We start from the raw sequence: 8,409 nt of genomic DNA, 5'->3' as shown, positions 1-8,409 counted from the left end.
ACCGTGGGCTCGGCCGTCCCGAGTTCGTCCCGAGTGCGGGCCGGGAGGGAGCGCGGGTGATCCGCAGAGCGCTGCGCGGCGGCGCTCCGGGGTGATCGGGGGCTCCGGGAGCGCCGGGTCTGCAGCGCGGCTGGGCTCTCCGGCTCGCGGGCGTGCTGGCAGAGGCAGGTGGGGCCGGGAACTGAAGTCCGGCCCGGGGAGCCGTTTCACGCAGTCCCGTAGGAAAGGGTTGGAGGAAGCCACCGACCTCCGCACAGGTCCGTGCCCGAGAGCGCATCGCTCCCGAGGCGCCCCCGCTGGCCCGCGAGGGGAGGCTGCGCTGCCCGTGGCTGTCTTTCTGCGGCCCCCGGAAGCGCCTGGCAGGACCCCTTTCGGGACTTTTCCAAAGCCGTCGGTGGCCTGGCCACGCCTCCCGGGCGGTGTGACATCGGTGGCCGCTGCAGCTGGAACTCAGGACACCCCCGCAGGCCCTGGCCAGAACGGGTTCAGGTCCGCGCTTGGCAGTGGGGTTGGGTGGGCCAAGGACACAGGTGCGGGATTTTATCATTTTCTCCTCTTTTTTTTTTTTTTCCCCCATCTTTTTGAGACAGGGTCTCGCTATGTAGTTCAGGCTGGCCTTGAACTCACTTTGTAGCCCAGGCTGGTCTTCAATTCGCAACGATCCTCCTGCCTCAGCCTCCCTCGTGCTGGGATTACAGGTGTGCACCACCCCTCCTGGCCAAGGGGTGGATGGATTGTAAAGGGCCAATACTGTAATTCCACTGATTCCAGCTTTCAGCCCATTGGCAGGCGGTGCGGAGTGCAAAAGTTGGCCCCTTCGGGTAGAGAGACGGCTCAGAACTCAGTCTTTCTTTGACGCTTCCCCAGCTGAGAAGAAGGCTTGATTGTGCGGGGTTAAGAAGCAGGAGAAAAATCCAGGAGGTTGTTTTCATTGGTCTGCGGGATGGGAGGAGGTAAAAGGAAGAGGAGAGGGCAGGAAGAAAAAAACAGTGTTGGTAAAGAGGAAATGGTGCAGGAGAAATTATGCAGAACTTTTCTAAGACACGAGAATTTTGGACAACGAAGTAATGAAATAATCAAAATAAATGTATCTTAAGACATGCAACTCTTTATTCTGGAGACGTGCCAACAGTGCAAACTACATAGTAGGTTTATTGTTTTTAGGCATGAGATACATGACAGAATTTAAATGATCTATCTTCTGGACACTGACTCCACGACAGTAACTTTAGTGCAATGCTTTGTCACTTTCCTTCCTTTCTCTCCGCAGCTGTAGTGCTTTGGACAGATTAGGTAGTTAATGTGCTACGCATTTAGTTTTGTTCCTTACACGTGTGTAGCAGGTACCACTGGACTTCATGGCATTTATACATCCCAGTCTTGTGCATTTTCCAGAATTTGAAGTCTGTTTTCCTTTAAATCTTTTTTTTGGGGGGAGCGGGAGTCTTTTTTGAGACAGGGTCTCACTATGCAGTTCAGGCTGGCCTTGAGCTCACTTTGTAGCCCAGGCTGATCTCGATTTTGCAGCGATCCTCCTGCCTCAGCCTCCCGAGTGCTGGGATTACAGGCGTGCGCCACCACGCCAGGCTTCCGTTGAATCTTCAGTTTCATCAATAGGATAGTCTACCGTACATCCACGGCGGAACTGGTAGTTGTCGGTGGACTGCAGTCTTAGTGCTCCTTGCTTGGAGGAAAGAGAGGCCCAAGTAAAGCATTTACAGACTGCAGCTCCTTGAGGGGTGGGAAAGCGGCTGATCAGGGATTCTAGGGGGCTGCTAGTGTGCACACACAGTGTGTTTTTAAGTAATTCACAGTGCTTGAGGGACGATTGTCCCAAGTCAGGCTTCCTTTTTCATTCATAGCACTCCTGATTTCTGTGGTTGATGTTAAAGGAGATACAAGGAAGAAAACTAAGTTGGCTTGCTAAGTATAGGCTGCAGGTGAAGGAAAGTACAGGATGAAAGGTCTCCAGATTAAAGACACAGCAGGCAGTCTGTGCTCCTTATTCCTCCTGGGGAAGTGGGATAGCGCTGCTAACTGCCAGCCTCTCTTCAGCTGGGCTGTGCTCCCTGGAAGGAAGTGTGTGCCTGAATAATCCTGTGTTCACCGCCAAATGCATTTGCCAGTGAAGACAGGTGTGAGCGTAAACCTCAGACCCCTCTCCTGGAGAAGGAGGTCATGGGGTTTGGGGGTGGCTTTCGATTACCCTGACACTACGCCAGTTCTTCCTGTGGCATTGATGGGGTTTTGCACCACAATCAGTCATCCTGCTTGCCTGTGCTCAGTCAGTCTAGCGAGCCGAAAAGGCTAATTTACAAAGGATTTAAGCTGCCTTAATAACAGCCACAACCGCAAATAAATGTGACTTTCGCTAGTCCTGTTTTGAATAACACCATTGATCAGACTTCTGTTCTTCACTAGAAGACCTTCAAAGCTTTTTCTAAGTTTAAAGTGGCGGCTTTTTCAGGTGAAATTGGTTTCACCTTTGGAAATCAATTTAATTGAAAGGTTAAAAAAAAAAGCACTTTCCAAGCAAGAAAAATACTTTTAAAAGTTGAACTTTAATGAGATAAGACTGGAAGACAGGCCAAGTCAGGTTTAGGGTGCGTGTGAAGGCAGTTAATGAGGCTGCATCTTGACGACGCTGCAAACAATACAGGTCCCTTGTTTGAATTTTTTGCTGGGTGCTGTTAGGCTAGTTATGTGCTAAGCAGATGAGGGAGTTGAACTTTAATTCTGTCTTGCTCCTTTTTTCAAGCATTGATGTACTTCCCCCTTTACATCCGGTTTACTGGCACCTTAATCCAAACTATATTAGAGTCAGCACCCTCCCTTCGTAATTCTGTATCCTGAAACATGAGATTTATCTTTTTATTTATCCTTATGTACAGTTCTTTAGCTTATGGTAATTATCTTTTTTTTTTTTTTGAGATGGTCTTACTATGCTGTTCAGGCTGACCTTGAGCTCACTTTACAACCCAGGCTGGTCTTGAACTCAAAACAATCCTCCTGCCTCAGCCTCCCGAGTGATGGGATTACAGGCATGCGCCACCACGCCAGGCTCAGTAATTATCGTCTTAACATGAAGAAATCTGGATTTTATTCAGGGTAGGCTAAAAAGACTATGTGATGTCTGCCCCTTGCGTTCTAGTGCTTCCCTTCTGAAAGTTGCTAATACTTACGGCACAGGTCTACAGAAATGTGGGACATCTGTAAAATATGTGGATATAAAACTATGGCCAGTTTTCTAAAGCTGTAAGTGTTAGAACTGTAGATTTTCTTTACTATCTCTAAGTGTGTACCACTCGAATTATGCTTCATTTTGGTAGTTTTCTATGGAGACCAGCAGTTCTGATTTGGATTTTGGTATTTTGATTGCCCAGAAATAACAATTTGAGCCAGGCACAGTGGCACACGCCTGTAATCCCAGCACTTGGGAGGCTGAGGCAGAAGGATCGTTGCAAGTTTGAGACCAGCCTGGGCTACAAAGTGAGCTCAAGGCCAGCCTGCACTGCATAGCAAGACCCTGTCTCAAAAAGACAAAAAAAAAACCAAACAACCAATTTGAGTGTTTTTGGTGGGTTTTTTTGGTACCAAGAGTTGAACTCAGGACCTTGCGCTTGCCAGGCAGGTGCTGTGCCGCTGAGCTATATCCTGAGCCCAACAATTTGAGTTTAAAACACATTGTGCACTCACTCTCTCTTCCTGTTGTCTTTTTCCATTATTCTTTTTCAACCTGCTTCTCCTTGAGTGTTTCCTGAACAGACCTGAAGACACGTCCAGATTATCACTGGGTGTGATGCATGCTCTGTCTTCTAAACATTTAGGCTGGTGTCGGCTGCTGCTTGGAAACTGTAATGGGTGGTTCCCTTTGCTTCTGTTTCACTTGCCTCTACATTCCAAGCTGGTGAATTTTGTCTGTGTGCACAGTGACTGAATAGTAATTGCCTTTAAAGCAAGCTGCAAAAGCAAAACAGAAGAGCCGAAGTCAGTGGTCTTATTAACTATTCCAGGTGGTATTTTTTTTTTTGGACACAGAATTCAATAATGTTCAGACATGTCTTTGGACTCTGGTGGGTATTTGCTCAGCCTGGGGAGGGAGCACATTATTGCTGCTGAAACTGGAAAATTTTGCGTGGTTCTCAAATTCTGCCCCCTAAAAACAAGTAAAATTTTTATATCAGTATGTAGGTAGGTTGGTTGGTGTAGGATAGAGTTTCATTTTGCAGAAATGAAACTGATCATTTTTCATTCATGTCTGTAAGTTTTATATACAATTTTAAATGAACATCAAAAATACCCACAACCTCCTGGTACCCCCCCCAAAAAAATACCCACTACCATAGATACAAGAAAATTATAGTTGCCGTCAGTTGACATTTGTTGTGGATGAAGAAGTTCTTCCAGGTTTTATAGATAATACGCTCACTGAGACGGGTACAGCACTGTCCATAGCTTCTCCCCACACTGACGTGGACATTTACATGGGAATACTGTCCTTTGAGGACAGGGGGTTTAAGCAGGTGCAGCTGACACTGGTATAGTGTCACCACACTGACTGATGTGATTTTTTTTCCCTGTGGTACTGGGAACTGCTTCCAGGGCCTCTGCACTGAGCCACATCTCCAGCCCTTTTTTATTTTTTGTTTTGACATAGGCTGTCCATAAGTTGCTAAACTGCCCAGAGTGGGCTCAAACTTGAAATTCTCTTGCCTCTGCCTCCAAGAGCGCCGGTACTGTATTAGCGTGTGTGCCGCCACGCCAGGCTCAGGATTCCCATTTTTGTTTTGTTTGGTTTTTTTTGGCTTTTTGAGACAGGGTTTCACTCTGCAGTTCAGGCTGGCCTTGAACTCACAGCGATCCTCCTGCCTCAGCCTCCCGAGTGCTGGGATTACAGGAATGCACCTCCACACCCGGCCTGGATCCCCATTTTCAACAAATGACTGGGAAGTAACTTCTGAAGGTCAGCAGCAGTTATATGGCAGAGACAGGAGTTTAATCCCAGTGTCCTAGCTCCAGAGGCCCTGGGACTGTCCCGAAGCTCTCCATGTGAACATACGCAGGTGGAGGGACAGGCGTCATTGCAGGAGGAGAGCCGTTGGTTGCCAGGAGTCTTCTGATGCTGCTGTCTTCTGCCCTGCTTGCATGCAGGTCTTCTCAGCTGTGTCATCAATGCCCAGTTTTCTCCTTGACTTTTATTTTTCAGGAATTGAACTCAGGTCCTCAGACATGCTGGGTAAGGGCTCAACCATTGCACTTTTTTGTACCTGTCAGGTCTTTTAAGTTGATGAACAAAAGTTGTGTACATTTCTGGTGTCCAGCATGATGTTCTGATGTAACCATACATTGTGGACTACTATCAAACTCATGAACTTGCATCATATGTTTATTTTTGTGGTACACATATTTAAAGCATACTCAGCAATTTCCAAATATGTGATACATTACTAAATATAAGCACCACTTTTTTTTGTCTTTTTGAGACTGGGTCTCACTATGCAGTTCAGGCTAGTCTTGAACTCACTTTGTAGCCAAGGCTGGCCTTGAACTCACAATGATCCTCCTGCCTCAGCCCCCTGAGAGCTGGGATTACAGGTGTGCGCCACCACGCTCCGCTCTAATCACCATTTTATGCAGTCGATTTTTTAGGTTTATTCCTCTCCACCAACTTTGTGTGTCCTTTGACCAGCATCTCCCCAACCTTCCCCTCACCTTTTCTTCTCCCGTACATCAGTTGATCTTAGGAAAACTTCCACTCTATCACTCTCTTACCTGCAGGCTATTTTATTTTTGATTGTTTTTTTCAAGTCAGGTGAAAATTGCCATCTTAGTATATAATCATGGTCATAATTTTTACAGCTATGTTCTTATGACTAGGTCAGAATTGATTTATAGGAGAAGGTAGGGACCGGGGTTACAGCTCAGCAGCACAAGAATCTGCCTGGCAAGCAGGAGGTCCTGAGTTTGATTCCTAGTACAGAAAAAAAAATAGACTACAGGAGAAGGTAAACATTACAGTTAATTTTCCCTGTGTTGACCTGGATCAGTAACTATCTACTAGGCATCTGTCTCGTTAGGGCAGGCAGAATCAAATGGAAGAATCTCTTGAGATAGAGGGGTGGATGGAAAGATACAAGAATTGTTCCAAGTGGGGGCCGTGGTTCATTCTTGGGACAGAGGGGGACTGAGCCAGTTCAAGCTGAAGCTAGGAGGGATGACAGACACCTGCTAGGAGCACTTGTACCATGGTGACCGTCCTTCCACACACCAGTACTCTCCTTGGCCCGCGCCACCAGACTCACCCAGCTATTCACATGTAGGTAGGAGGTTTGTTCATTTTCTTGCTGATTTCTCCCTGGAATCAAAACAAAATGAATAATTGGTTGAGGCCTCATGTATGCTTAAAAAGCAAAAACAACATTGGCAGTGGCTGTGCTAAGGAGGAAATCATATTCTCTACCCAAAGCAAATTATTTGATCCTTTCTCCAAATGATGGAATCCTCAGTAGTTTATTAATTTAATCCACCTCCAACACTGGAGAGAGGATACTAAAGAGTATGTACATCCCACGCTGATCGAGACTGTTGTCCCTTCAGGCTCGGGGGCCACGTGCAGCTCTTACCTGTGGGGACATCCTGAGAACGAGGTGGTTAGGCCCCTGGTCCCCGTGTGACCGCACAGCGCATTTACATGGACCTGGACAGTAGTCACGGCCTGCCCTCCCCTCCTGCCGTGAGCAGCAGGCGGTGAACCTGACGTGTGCGCCCCTGCTGTGCGGCAGGGCATGTTTTCAGAACATTTTTTAGTAGCACATAACTCGCAGTGCGTCACGTTTACCCAAATACTTAACATATCTTAATTCGTTTTACGGCCCCAGGAGTCTGGCCTCTGCCTTGGCGACTGCTTCCCCTGGGCTGGTAGAACTGCTCCAAAGTTGGCACGTGCACTGGGGAAAGCATGTGGAGCTGTGGACGAGGGGCCCCGCTCCCCTTTTTACAACCCAGATACTTGCCTCCATCTGAAGGATTCATCTTTCAGATGGATTTTCTGGGTCTGGGTGTGATCTCTGCTGCTGCTTCTCCGCAGCCACTGTGGTTTGCTCACGGCCACAGCATCAGCGGGCGTGTTTAACAGTAAGCCCTCTGCAAGTAGAGTTCATTCTGCAGCACAGTTAAAAGAAGAGCGTGCAGAGGAAGCTTGTAAACCAGTGACACAGCCACTTACCTTTTCAGGTACTGTGTCCTGCACGTTGTCGCGTGTGCTGTGCTTTTACATGTTTGGGCATGCAGTACACTGCCAAACATGAGGATGCCTTGTGTGCCCTGTTGTGTTGGCTGTTACTAGGCCATAAGCATTTTTCAGCTCCGTTATAATCTTATTAGACCATCATCACAGTGTGGGTCTGTCATTCATCAAAACATCATTGTGTAGCACAGGGCTGTGCTTGTAAATCGTAGCTCTCATGAAAGCTAAGTGTCCTACATGCTGACCATTGTACATTAGCTGAGCTTTCAGTTCGCTAAGAGGATTGTATCTTAGCAGTAATTGTGCAGATTCCTTCTTCCGACCTGAGCTTATATGCATTAGCACACTCAGCAGATATCTGAATGCATCGGATCACTCTGTCTTCTCTCCTGCATGACCAGTATGCACTGAGCACCTGCACCTACTCCATGCTAGGCACTGTGCTTCGTGAAGCAGAGGCGCTGTAGCTGTGAATGGAGAGCGTTCCACCCTCCCTAGTTCTTACCAGACGGAGCACACACACTACCTCAGCGTGTGCTGGGGGAGAGGCCAATGTCCTCAAGGGAGCAGCTGTGGAGCCGTGAGGAAGAGAGTTGAGTGAGAAGCAAAAAGTAGGGAGACCGAGTGGGTGTGAACAGGGTCAAAAGGGCTCTCCAGGGAGAAGAAGCTGCATTTGTGAACCTGAGAAAATAGGACAGGGGAGTATCAAGACACATGAGCGGTGTCTTTTTAATTAACTCATTAATGGTACAGATTAGTGGGTTTCACTGTGACATTTGCATACATCCATACGTGGTCCGTCAGTCTTGTGGACCCTCCCCTCTACTCTTTCTCATACTCCCCTCTCTCGCGCCTCTTCCACGGGTTCCTCTTCTCAATTCCACACAATCCCATAGGCCTTTGCTTCTTTCAGGTCTTTAAATTTCATATATGGGAGAAGCTATGTGATACTTTACTTTCTGTGCTTGGCTTATTTTGCTTAAAATGATGTCCTCTTACACAATGTCCATTGTACTGTGGATAACAGGATTTCATTGTTCTTTATGGCTGAGTAATACTCCTTTGTGCATATATATTGTGTTTTCTGTATTCATTGCTGATGGGTACCCAGGCTAATTTTGTATCTTGGCTGTTGTGAATAGCGCCTCAGTAAACATGGACAG

The 8,409-nt window shown here is 47.3% G+C and overlaps 1 protein-coding gene across 1 annotated transcript in view; it reads left to right on the top strand.

The window, feature by feature from the left end:
* Positions 1–458: 458 nt before the first annotated feature.
* Positions 459–8,409, top strand: part of B3gat2 (beta-1,3-glucuronyltransferase 2) — a 60,420-nt gene continuing 52,469 nt past the window's right edge. Inside the window, exon 1 of the mRNA XM_005404478.2 lies at positions 459–489. The gene's annotated coding sequence lies outside the window, so the exon portion shown is untranslated. The remainder of the gene's footprint in view (positions 490–8,409) is intronic.

The sequence above is a fragment of the Chinchilla lanigera genome, unplaced genomic scaffold, assembly GCF_000276665.1.
Source record: "Chinchilla lanigera isolate Chin_1 unplaced genomic scaffold, ChiLan1.0 scaffold00087, whole genome shotgun sequence".
In the NCBI taxonomy this organism is placed as follows: Eukaryota; Metazoa; Chordata; class Mammalia; order Rodentia; family Chinchillidae; genus Chinchilla; species Chinchilla lanigera.
Note: the sequence above shows the minus strand (reverse complement) of the source record. Positions and strands in the feature narration are given on the sequence as shown.